Source organism: Meleagris gallopavo, chromosome 13 (assembly GCF_905368555.1).
Source record: "Meleagris gallopavo chromosome 13, MGAL_WU_HG_1.1, whole genome shotgun sequence".
In the NCBI taxonomy this organism is placed as follows: domain Eukaryota; kingdom Metazoa; phylum Chordata; class Aves; order Galliformes; family Phasianidae; genus Meleagris; species Meleagris gallopavo.
The window spans coordinates 14,368,940-14,382,506 of NC_139416.1; the positions used below are offsets into that span (position 1 = coordinate 14,368,940).

Consider the following 13,567-nt stretch of genomic DNA (forward strand, 5'->3'; position numbering starts at 1 on the left):
GAGGGAGGCTCTGCCAGATCTCCTCTGCAGCCAGAGAGATATTTCACCAGCCTGATCATGTTTGAACATTAATACTTACTAACAAGGACTACTGCTTGATAACATCACAGGCCAGCAGGAAAGCAAGGTCTTTGCTCTGAAGTTTCTTATCTGAAGAAATTTTGTCTTTCAAGTAACAAACTATATCCATATTAAACACTGAAGCCAGAAGAAGACCACAGATTCTGGTACTCCTGGAGGACACTGAATACTTTCAATATTCAGAATCTAGGCAACCCAGAAACCCAAAATACCTACAGATCATAGATGACATATATAGTAACAAAAAATAAAAATAAAAATAAACAGTGATAATAGTTTTAGTGCAAATAAATTCCAGTCAGAACTGACTTATGCGAGTAGTCAGCAAAAATAAGTGTGTTTATTCATCTGCTTGAACAACCAGGTATTAAAAGCCTATATGATCTAGAAATTTATGTCCACAAATCACAGATTTCTTACATCTCTTACCATATTTTGCCATTTGCTACTAAAGGTTGTGGGTGTAGTAAGTTGCAAGTAACTTTACAAGTCCTAATCATTAGATTCAAAGACACTGTCATGTTCTTGCTCCTTGAAATCAGTATTTCTCCCTATGATTAGCTGCCTCCTGTCTCCTTGTGGTGATTAAACTATTAAAAATACTATACTCAAAGAATGCTGAACAAAGCTTTTGTGGCCCAAGAGTTACCATAGAGAAAGGTTTGTGTACATCTTAAAGTATGTGCCAATATGCATTTGGACAGTTGTTAAAAACGTACAGTTTTTTTCAAACACTACAGCTCCTTCCGAACAGTATAGTTTAATGGCATAATGCACATTTAAAGATTTTTAATAGCCTGTTTTATTTATGGTTATTTACTCAATACAGTATATCAAGCCTTCACAACCTCTGTGGGCAGTTGTGCAACCAAAGTGAGTATTCACATAGCTTTAAAGAATGTGTCCTTTATGCAGTGTATGGATCTGCAGAAATCATTACAATCAGATACTGCACTCAAAAAATGTAAGGGTTGAGTTACCTGGGGAGAGCTACAGCAGTACTGCTTCACCCAATTCTGCCTTCAGGATGTCAGTGTAAATTCAAAACCTGTCCACCAAACCAGTGCTCTTACTCTGGATTTTTCTGTCTTGAAAGGAGAAGAGGAGGAAGAATTAAGATTTCCAACAGTTCAATTTAAAATACTGTACAAGCAAGCCTGTAGTAAAGAAACTATTACAATTCTCTGCTTTAGCTGGCCTCTTCCATGTCAAACTTGACCTGAAATTTACTTTCTCAAGTTTTATAACATGCTCAATTCAAACGTGGTGATACAATTGGTAAAGAAAGAATCCAACAAATAGCACACCATAAGCTATTTAAACATAAATTATTTTGAGGCATGCTTCCCACTGAGTAGGTCAGACACAAAAACCTAGTTCCTGTTTCAGAACTGGGTATTTCACTCCTCTGTTGGCAGTACCCGGGCCATCTGATAATAGTTCACCTCTGTCCCTCCTCTACAAACTCCTTTGGGATTTGTTTTGAGATAGAATGGTGAAAAGAGTTCTCTGAAAACAGTTATTATTATTTTTTTTTTTGGCATTGTTACTGTTGTTAAGCAAAGTGCTTTATATGATGAAGCTTCTCTTCTTTCTTGTGCAGATCCTACTACAATAGCATCCCAGATACTATTGCATTACAAACGAAACTGGAAAATATTCAGAGCACTTAAGAGATTTGCAGAGACTCAGATTGAAGAGTGTAAAGTGCTTCAAACAATTTCTCACAGACCTATCTATAAATCACAGATATCAAATTCAACTTTGAATGTGAGAAAGGAAAAAATGAGAGCTGAAATTCATATACTGTAATTAAATGGAAAACACATGCAGAAAAATAATGGAAACATGAATCGTGTATATTGCATCTGTCTCTTATTACGGTAGGAGTGGCAATGATTAGTAGAAATAGGGTTGCAAAATGATTTCTTATATAATATCACTTCCTGTGCCCACAGGGTAGCTGTAATAAAGACAATTCACCCTTAGGCAAGGGCAAAGGCAGAAGACACAGACCTTTCTGCTGGAAAACAGAAGCAATCAGTTGCACAAAAACCTTGCCAGCCAAAGGAGGTGCTGGTTTCTCATCCTTTGAAGATACCAGCAAGGAGTCTTGGAACTCACCTGAGAGAGCAATATTGCTGCCAGGGACCTACAGCCCAGATGATCCAGGTCAACAAGAATCTGCCTCACAGTTGTCAAGCACAAGGGATGAAGACTAAGAATGCTCTAGAAGCCTTAAAATGTTGACTTTTCTGGACAGTACAATGCAAATTCAATGAATGGTAGAAAAACGTGTACTTTTAGATATCCACTGGGAACTTGCCATTGTATGCACACGTATGAATGGCTCCAGTGACTGCAGCCACAATATTCCCATCTTCAGCACTGCTCATGAGTGCTGTTTGTACTTTTTAAGGAATCAAGAGTAAAACACCTCTGCTAATGTACGGGGGTGAGAGTCTATCAGGGCATGTATACTATCCAAGTACACATGATTTCAATAGGTAGCAGTTGGTTGGCCATAAACATATAATTGTGATGTTCTCCACTTTTGCTTTAAGATTTTAACCCTGAGGTCTTCCAGAAGCAGAACACATTGCCTAACAACACAAGATAAAGCAGTGGCAAGCTTGAGCTGGCAATCTGGGTGGATGATCTCCCCTTCCACCCAAGCCTGACTCACTGAAGCTCCCTGCAGTCAAAATAGGAAGGGGCAAGATCTTTGTTGCCTGTTGACGCCAGCAATCAGTTTGGCTGCCTTTATGTGCTGCAGTGCCCAACAGGTTCAGTCCTTCCGTATTCATGCTATGAGCACTACTGCATTAACTTTACTAATTTATACCCTCGTGAACTTCTATCCAGTGTGCTGAGTCTGAGTTTGCAAGGTGCAGGGAAGAGGGCATTATTCTGCAAACACATAATTTTCTTAAGAGTAGTCACCTTTTGCTATTACAAATACAAGAGCAACAAGAACATATATAGGCCTGAGTAATAACAGAGATTCTGGCAGATATTTTTTTCCCTGTCATAAGCACAATGGGCCTTTAGCAAGTTTTTCCTTTATTAAATAAAGAAAATTGAAAGGTAGGGAGAAAAAAAAATCCTGCATTGCCTCTCAAATTACATAACTTGCTAAATATTTGGGGTATTCTTTACCACAAACAACTCAAATGGATGAGGACGAGGTTTGTCTCCTTGACAGTTCACATCCTCTTGTGGCCAATCTTGCTCCTCTGGAATCTCACTGAAGTCAATGATCTAGAAGCAGGGATGACAGCTGAAGCTTGAGATCCACATTCTAGAGGTACCTACCCACCGTTCATACAGATCAGCTCAAGATTAAGATGCAAGTGAAGACATTGCAGGCTCAGGCTGATGAGATGACTAAGACGGTTAGCAGAAGCAATCTGAAATCTTTGGAAATGTGTGTTTAATTCCAAATCCAGACTTTTGGCTAGAAGGGACAGGCTTGAACTATATAACAGTAACTAACATTGTTTTTCAGTATCTGCTTAGAATGGCTTGTATTCTTGACTCTTTTTTTTGCTAGTTATGGTACTGAGTGGCAACCCTGCATTCTCACTGCATGGCTGGCTATGTTCGTTGTAAAGAGCAACGTGACAAGTAAAGGTCAGCCAGCAACAGGTCCTACCTTTGCAAATCATCAATCCAAAACAGTTTTTATGCCCTTCAGAGTTCCAAGAAAACCTCTCCAGCATTTTGAACTGAAAATAGGAAATCTGCATTTGATGATAACAGGCATGAGATGAAGCAACTCAAGCAATCTGAGATCATCAGAAACCAGGAAAGAAGCCATAGCTGTAATGATTCACTCAAAATCAACCTATCGGCTCTCAAGAAAATAACTGCTATGTTAAAAGCTTCATAATGTTAGGCGACTTGTTCTCATAATAATTAAAATACAATGCTGTAATAAAAGAGTTTAATTTATATTTTGATAGTCAGGTTGGCACTTAACTTGATTTGGGGCTGTTCTCAATTAAGAACTGTTTATGGTCTCCAAAATCCCTTCTTGGATGCTCCTGAGGCTCTGCACCACACAGAGGAGGGGAAAACTGGCAAATCATAGTAGTGATGTGAGATCTGTGCTAGTGAAACAGGCAGCAACCTCGTGGAATTTGGATTCCAAACCCAACCAAAGCCAAGCTGTGCTGAAATGTAAACAGTTTGGCCAACTTCCTAAATTCTAGTATTACAATTTTCATTTATATATATTTTATTATTTTCCAGTGCGTATGGACCTGACATCGGGTAGGACACTGCTTCTAAGACAAATTTTCAATTCGCAAAGTTTTCACCTGCACTTTCCCACTCCTACCTACCAGACTGAAACTCCTGCATCCTGCCCACAGTGAGCCAGACCCTTAGGTTGACCAAGGACCCATTGCCACAGTCTGTCAGCATAGCAAGGATGAGCAGTGCTGTCACAGCCCCCAGCACCCAGTCTGTGCTCACGGCAGGGCCTCTCTATCTCATGACATCTCTACAGCAGGGCAGAGCATGGTGCACACCCTCTTATATCACTCTGCTCTGCAACAGAGGGAAGGTGAGGACATGACAAAGAAGCAACCATTCCTCCTTACTTCAAAAGACACCGTGGTGCCACTAATAATTCTTCCAACTTAAGTAACAGCCTGCTTTATAAACAGTAATTACAGATGCCTTCTGGTGTACCTGCAAAGGAAACACTGTTTTTATTCTCCACAAGGACCACATTTTCTTAAGTGACTTTTCATTAAAGAAGTCAACCTTGAGCACAAAAGACTTAATTGTCTGAGGGACAAGCAGTTACATGTCATGTTGTATAACCTCTAACAATGCCTCCTAACATCAGCTAAGTTAAAGCTTGAGATTTCAAACGGAAAACCCCACAATCTTTCATCTCCAACCTTCTACATGCTGCTAATCAGCAACACTGAAAGAGAGGAAGGACTCCTAGAGCAAAGCAGTGTGAGATCTGTTAATTATTTTTACAAAAACCTCGTGTAGTCCTCTGACATTTATTGGAATAAACATACCAGAGAATTAAACAAGCATTCAGAAGTTCACAAAGTGGGCTGTTTCATCTGCCCATACTCCTCTTTTAATTTTCAATCTCAGAACTGCTCAGAGCTCTCTCCAAGCACCACTGACTGTCCAAAAATTAAGCCTTCTCTGAGTGCTTGCTAGGAGTGAAAACTGGTGCCAGTCACAGCCCTGCTCAGAAAGCCCAGCCTGGGTGAGCCCAGAGACACAAAGTCACTGCTCTGCCTAATTACAAACCCGAGGCAGATTAACCTTTGATGACTAAATTAATCTTCTAAATAAAATGAATATGCATCAGCCTGCAAATTAGGATTAAATGCTTAGTAGAATCTTTATGTGATCAAGCAGGTTTTGTGGTGCAGATGTTAACCATTAACATGAAGCAATAAAATCATTCTTTTTTCTTATAATAACACCTAACAATTCTAAAGACACCTTTCATCTGAGAATCTCAAAGGGTTTCATAAACATAATTAATTAACCCTCTCAGCATCCAAGACAAGAGCATAATAACATCCTCATTCAACAGCTGAAGAAACAGAGGCACAGAATAGTCCAGGCCACATGCACTGGATGGTGTGTAATGGGGATGTTGGGTGCTTTGATGAACTGACAAGGTTCACACTGGCTTCTCCTCTCACGTAGCCTTTCTGCAGCACTGCAGGGTGGTTTCTGACCAGCACAGCCTCACTGACCTGCCCAGCAATCTCGTCCCCAGCCTTCAAGTGCAGGCATGGCCCCAGTTCACCACTGGAAGACAGCTCATGTTTTAAACTGGGTACTGGGCCCTTGGCATGCCTGTTCCTTGCACGTAGCAATAAGAGAAGTTCAATCACAGGAAGACACAGATTACAGCAATACCACTTCTTTTTGACTGCTGGTGGAGCAGTTGCCTCTAAGGGAATTCCTACATCTACGTGGAGCAGAAGTTTGCATGAAGGCAGGAGGGGGAGATGTGGACATATAGAGTTGAAACTAGTGATCTCAGAGGTCCTTTTCAACCCAGGCTGTTCTATATAATTCTATGATTCTTTCTTTTCTCCTGGAAGATGAAATAGTTGCAGGAAAGCAAGGAAACCTTCTGCTGAGGTCCCCTTCCTGTACTCCTTCATCCAATGGGATATAAAACCCATTTCTATTTTGCAACAAGGAATTTCTATAAAGACGTATATCATGATTTTTCAGCCTTACTTTCCTGATTTTAACCTATTAGTTCTCCAACATTATGAGCAACTAAACTGTAAAATTAAGTTTCAATATTAACTATTTAAATCAAAACCAACGTAAAGCTTCACTGAGTTAATGACAGGCACATGAGAATTCATACTAATAATAACCCGGTCTGTTGCTGAGCTTTGTTGACCGAACACATCAGCTTCTCCTAGTATATAAGTTTTTCTTCTGATGTGAACTGATCTGATGGTGTAAATGGCTGTTACTGCCAAAATGTGTTTTTCAAAGAGTATCAGGTAAGTTCTTCAAGTCAACTAAAATTTCTTGGCTTCTAAAAGGAAGCTTACACTAGAAATGTATGGTTATTTAAGAATATTGACATCACATATACAATTATAATACAGAAGAAACTTTAACAGCGCTGTAAGTCAGACATGTAAAGGCATTTGTTGTTTTGAGGCAATGGCTGCTAAACTTCATGGAAAGAATCCAAGGACTTTAATAAGCTTTGGATTGGCCACATTATTACTATGACTGTAATTCCTAATTCCTCTTGTAACATCTCAGGCCATGTGAGAAACTCAGGAAAAGCAATTAACATTCCACCATTGACTTCTGTATTTACATTTTAAATTTACCACTTAAGACTTTAATTCTCCATAAAACTGCTTAAATATACATAACTTCAGTGTTATTTAAATGCTTTATGATCTTCATGAAATGATTAGCTAATTAAAATCACTTATCTAATTTAGTACCTAAAATTTACCTTCATTTATTTGGGAGGAATTGGATTTAATGTGCAGCTTTCGTCTGTTTTCTCTGTCAGAAAATCTTAATTTGGAAGGAAAATTGTGATTAAATACTGGGGGGGGGGAACACGTCTTCTAGGCTGCAAACTTAAACTAGTGGTAATCATTAGCTACCATGTATGACATGGTGAATATAATTAAGAAATAAATTTATTATAGGAACTTGGAATTATCAATTAAAAAGTAGTCAGTGCAGTCCCACAAGGTCCAACTTGATTACTCACGTTATCTGGGCTGTCACTTCCAATGCTGGTTTGAATCTCAAAGACCTCTGAGGGGTGCTCTGTGTGTCAAGTTAAATAAGTGAGACAACCTTAGTGGAAAAATGCCGTGATACAAGCGGGTGCAAACACAACTCTTCTAGAGGAAAATAAAGATGTCAGCTTCAGCTTGAATATTATTGGCAAACTGTTTTTCCTTCCTGCTGTACTTCTAAGTTGACTGACAGACCAAGTCAATTTGTGGCTGAATCACTGTCCATATGATGGGTTAGGAGGGGAAGAACCACAGGGGCACTGAAGGACACTGCAGCCTGTTACATTTTTTCTTAATTATTACCTTTGCAGACTTTGATTTTTCCCTCTTAAGAGATTTCTCAGGTCAGAAAAGACCATTAAATTAGCCAGTTTGACCTTGTATACATGCTAGGCCAGTAGGCTACACTCACGGACCCACCCTCCATGCAGTGTCCTCCTCCTTTCTCTAGGCCGTCTCTCATAATACTGACCTACAGATCTATCTCAAGTATGAGACAACAAATCAGTGCCAAAAAGTTCATAGCTCCTCCTACTAGCCTTTCTCTCTAAAATCCCAGCTCCAGAAAAATGATTCTGATGCTCACTCTAAATCAGAATGAAAAAATTGGCATGCACTGAAGAGCTAGGTTTTGGTTTTTGTGTTGAGTGTCTCACATCTCTATTGCTCTGGGCTCCAGTTCAGACTAAATTTTTAAAACTAACAAATTAATTTTAGAATTAATAGAAAATGTCATCTTATCATATATTTGACCTGATGGGTGTAGATGGACTTAAAATATTTCACACTCAGCTGTGGAGGCCAGGTACACCTATTTATGAATTCAGATGAAAGCAGAACAGAGTTAAAGCATAAGTTGTTTATCCACAGGCTCTCAATAAAATCCTAATCTTTTCTAGCACTACATAACTTCTTCAGACCAGCATACATCAAAAGACCTAACACCTTCCTCACAACTCCAGAATCTGTCTACGCAGGAAAAATTCTGGCATTTACTCCAAACAAGGGGAAAAAATAACAGTACACAATTAACTATACTGTCATTTAGAGTACAATTTGAAGACTTTATCTTGGCTCTGAATCTAAGACCACTGTAGACACAGGAATACTGAGAGATAGTGATAGTCCCCTCTTTTAATACTAAGCTGACAGCATCAACACCGTTCTTCAACTTGGTATCAAGGAGGGTCAAGAAGAGTGAAATACAGTTCACCTTGTCACATCATGCAAAATGTAGCATCTCTGTGTTTCCCTAGATTCACCTCCCACCAGTGTTCCAAAATGTGCAGAACAAAACCTCATGAAACTCAGATGATTTCCGATCGTGTTACAAACTCAAAACACAGAACAGATTCACTGAAAGATTTGCTAAGGTTCACCAACCTGTTGAGTGAACCTGGGCCCAGTTCCAGGCAAATCTGGATTGATTAATGTTTTCTTTAAATCAACATCACCTGACATTGTTTGCTGCTGAAGTGAATCTCAGCTTTTTCTTTTCTCTTTGAATTTTGGATCAGTTTAAGTACAGAGCTCAAAATAGCACATGGAAAACAGATCTGTCCAATACTAAATAAAGAGCATATAGAATTGTTTCCTGCAAAGCAATGAAATATTGCAAAACCTGCACCCTACCAACCTCATCAACATTTTGCAGTGTTATTAGCCTTTTGGTAAGGATCAGGCATAGGGCTTTTTTCAAACTGTCCGTACATTTACAAACAGAACAGTACACAAGCTTTTCAAACATGGGACCAAACTGATAGATACTCAGCCACACAGAATGGCACCTCTTTCTGCTAATGGACCCCCTGACATCAATGGAAATACATATGGAGTGATATACCACTACCCATTGTGAATAAGAGCTACTGTAAAAAAGCTCTGGAAACCATATTCCAGCTGCAGTTGAGCTTGGTGGCTTCTGCAATCCAGCACTTGCTAAATACAAATAAATGAAATAAAGTGGGAGATAGTAATACTCTGATTTCTGTCAGCACCAGCTATACATTTGTTCCAAGTGTCTGAGCAATCATAAGACTACATAAATACCTTACCATGCCTATGGGATCCCATGCTAAGTTATAATCCATCACTGAAGCAGGCAGCAGCTCTTGAAGACATACTAAAGCATTTCTGAGGTTGAATGTAATTCACTGCTACACTCTCTGGTTGCATGTTTATTTCATCTCATAGGAAGAAGTGGCTACCTGTGGAGTGCTTGCATGCTGTAAATTTCACTTAAAATTTGTGTCATATTAAACAATTATTGACCAAAGGCTCTGTAATTCATCAGCTGATTTATTTTCTCTTTTCTATAAGAACTCTTTGTCAATAACCTTTACATTCTGTAGGACTACCCTAACACTCAGCTTAGTCATATTTCTATCATTACTTGAAAACTGCAGGACTAAGCCATGTAAAACCATTCAGACAAAACAAAAATCTGTCCCATTCTGTCCTTCCTACACAAATGTATGTGCTTACATATATATTAATTGCTTTATTTTTTTGGTTCATTTCTGACTCCTGGTTTCAGACAAACAAAAAAACTAAGGAAAATGTTAAAGAACTGCCAAAGTTTCTGTTGAAATGGAAAAGGAAAGGAATACTGTAAGACAGACTGCTCCCTCAATCTCTTCTGGCCTATTTGTAGTCCCAGGGGACTCACACAAGCTTTGAACAAGCACAAAGGCCTGGCAGTGCTGACATGAGCTGAACTGCCCTAGCCTTGTGAAATCCAAACCATTGCAACTTCAGGATCAGCTTTGGCAAAATGCAGATATCAGCCCAAAAGAAAAGAGATTTAAAACTGACTAGATTCTGAAAGAGAATTTTTGTCAGCAACTGAAAAAAAGTCCCCAAAGTTCCCCATCAGGGAATGTTCTAGCAGCTTATTTTTTCCCTTGTTTGTTTGTATTGCACTGAAGTCTATCCAAGTGTCCCCCCTTTTTCTCGTTACTACTGATTTAATTGTTGGTATCCGCTAAGGATTCAAAAAAAAGGAATCTTTAAGGTTCAGGCTGTAAATACACCACTGAGTCCCGACAGTCTAGGGATGTCAAAGGCATGAAATGATGACCATGAAAGGGAACTCTGCATCTGTGTTTGCTTAGTGGAACTGCAGGGCTGACCTGCGGACTGATGTGGCTGTTTAATATGGTCTCTGCAAACCGTTCAATAACAGCAGAACTGCAGTTTAATCCTCTTACCATTACCATTGACATTATTTCATGTCCCACTAATTCCAGCCCATCTACAGGAGAAATACTTACCTCTCTGGCAAGACAACAGAGAGAGCCAAATTTTTTAAAAGGCTGCCACAATCTTTCAGAATTTTAATATTTTTTTTCCTATGGTAACATTTTTGCATAGTACCATAGTCTAAGTTTCATATCAATTCCATTCCTGTAAGTCAGCGGTAAAGGTAATGCACGATGAGGATCAGAGCCTAAAGCTCTATGAAATTGAATTTTTTGAAGCAGATACACAAGGATATTTTCAGACCATATATTCAAAGGATCAGATGGAAAAACCTCAATTATTTGACTTTCAGGAGAACAAAAAAATATATTCAAACTAGAAGGAGACAAGTGTGAGATTTGAAAAGCTTCAGAAGTGCCTGTAATCCTGCTTTGCAAATTCTTGTTCAGTTTTTGCAAGGTTCTTCCATTTCAGTTGAATTCCCTATGAAGAGTTCACATGTAAATGGACATGACCAAGCTTTTGACACAGTGATTCCCAGTTCAATGTCCAACATTATAAAACTGACTTAAAATTACTGGGGGGAAAGAAAAAAAAAAAAAAGGAAATGATTTCACAATAACATTAATCATTCTTATTGGTTCTCCCATACATTTTAAGAGGATCACAAAGAGTGTCAGACCTTGAAGGTGAAGGATTAGAGAGAGTGAAAACCTGCTGGCTTTGGAATGAAACACTTCCGGTGCTGTATGATCATTCTTACCTCTCTCTGCAACCTTCGGGAGTCACAGTCTATCCACGGAGAATCACTTATTGAATGGAGCAGTAAAGCTTTGTGCTACCATTTGTGTCATGTCACTTCTGGACATTTGGACATGGCACTTCTTCTGGAGGAGGACACAAGTGAGTCTGAAACCAAAGCAGACACTTAGTGTGAATGAACTGCAAAAAAACCCCCAGAATATTACAAAATCTGGAGGACTGGTTAACAGCAGTGTCCTATTCAGAGTATATACACCACAGAAACTGGTTGAGGGAAGAATGTTTCTATATACAACACACTCAGGCTCCCACTATCACTTAATCCCTCTTCCATCTATGCTAAATTCCAGCTGCAGTCCGTACTCGCCTCCGAAGAATCAGAGCTAACAGCAAAGTAACAGCCATATCTATTGGCTCTTTCACCATCATTTCACAACAGATATCACATGATTAGGTGCTAAGTGGGACTATTTGCACTTCTGCTTATAGCACATGTGATTATGTAATTCTGTGTAATGCCAAAATGGCTATTTAAGTAGCAGCTACACAAAACAGAGATACTGGTTGGACAGCACAGAAAATACAATCTTAAATAAAACTATCACAGTAAAAGTACACAAATGCATAAACATATACATGCGTTTGTGTACTTATGCGCCTTCCATAGAATGTTTTCCAAACATTTGGATGTTTGGACACATTGAGTTTTTTCCCAAAAAGATTGAGTTAACAGTTCTTAAAGCAAGACTCTGCCTCTCTTTCTCCCTGGAAAAGTTGTGCTTCCTTACAATACAACTTGTGGTTTGACAGACCCTTAAAACCTAATGGATGGAGTCCTTTGAGTTTATGATCTCGTCTGTCAGCTGCTGCTGATGTTTGTCACCATCTGGCTGGCACTAGATGGCTCTGTCAGAGTTTTAGGTGAGGGAGCATTGCACGTATTTGAGCACTGAGTTTGCCAGCAGTTTAAAAGCTCTGTCTGGACAGGCACTTCTGGGTAGCTAAGTGGGAGAGATGTCTGCAGACACACTGCATAGAGTCACCCCCTGTCAAATTCCTCTTATGGAACTGGATGAATAACTTTCTTTCCTTGCCCTACAATAATACAGAGGAGGGGAGATACGACCTATTTTCATGGCATAGGAGCAAAGCTTCTATGAACTTTGATTAAGCGTACCACAAAGTATCAAGATTAGTTAGGAATGCTGCTATATTTCAAAATATGTTCCTCTAACTGTGTGGGCAAGGTGGTGATGATGATAGGATTCTGCCACCGAGGTGCTCCACAGAGGTCAAAAGAAGATCACCATTTGTTTAATTTGAATAAATCAATTTGTTAAACAAGGAGCTGCTGAGATTATACAGTTAGAGGGGGGAGAGCAAAGAAAGATAATTATTTTTGTTTGCATAAATCATTTTCTTATTACTTGGGGATCAGGGTGGTATTGTTTGGGTTTGAGAAAGGAGGGCAAAAGAAGATAAGTATATCAATTTGCTGATCAGGGTTACATGGGATTTTGCCTTTGGGCTTGGCTAAAGGAAAGAAGATCATTACTTTTATTTAAATAAATCAATTTGTTGTGATCATGGATCACATGGGGCTGTGCAGTTTGCAAGGAAGACACAGGAAATTCTCTTATGGATAGTTTGGTGTAGAACAAATATTCAAACAGTCCTCTGATAGAAAGAGAAAGGACCAAAAAAACCCACAACTTCAGGACCCCAAAGCTATGTTTAGCTTTTGTTCTTTTGTAAGATCCCATCTTTGCTATCTTGTGATGGTCTCCATTTTGATTTACACTTTTAACAAATTTAGTTATGGTTTATGCATATAAAACACATATTTAGATAATGCAGGTAGATAGACAAATAGACAGACAGAAAGACAGCAGCTAAGAGGACCTGATCCTGCAAAAGCTCTCATACTGCTGTAACTAACGGGAAAGCTGTAATTGCCTTCCCAGGAGGTAGGACCAGTCTTCCACTGAGGAATATTCACTGAAATCAATGGCTATTCTGTGCAGAGACACTTTGAGGGCCTGATATTTGTTGCTTCTTTTCTGAGGCGATTAATGAAGCTCTGTGTGTAATTTTAAAGGCTCTTCATGAACTAACTGGAAATCTACAGCACTGAACATCAGCGAACTCATATCCAAAACTAATAGGCTCAGTATTACTGCCAAAAATTGACTAAGCGCTCTTTGTGCCTGCAAATAGGGTTCTGTAGGCAGTAT

General features: G+C 39.1%; 1 long non-coding RNA gene across 6 annotated transcripts in view; it reads right to left on the reverse strand.

Annotated features, from left to right (window-relative positions):
* The window catches only part of LOC109369823 (uncharacterized), a 340,039-nt gene that overhangs the window by 216,980 nt on the left and 109,492 nt on the right, over positions 1-13,567 (reverse strand). For 4 of the 6 annotated variants that reach the window (XR_014886106.1, XR_014886109.1, XR_014886105.1 and 1 more), the window contains 2 exons: positions 11,335-11,480; positions 1,062-1,169 (listed from right to left, as the gene is read on the reverse strand). This is a non-coding gene — a long non-coding RNA (uncharacterized LOC109369823). The remainder of the gene's footprint in view (positions 1-1,061; positions 1,170-11,334; positions 11,481-13,567) is intronic. The other 2 variants (XR_014886107.1, XR_014886110.1) reach the window with 1 other exon arrangement.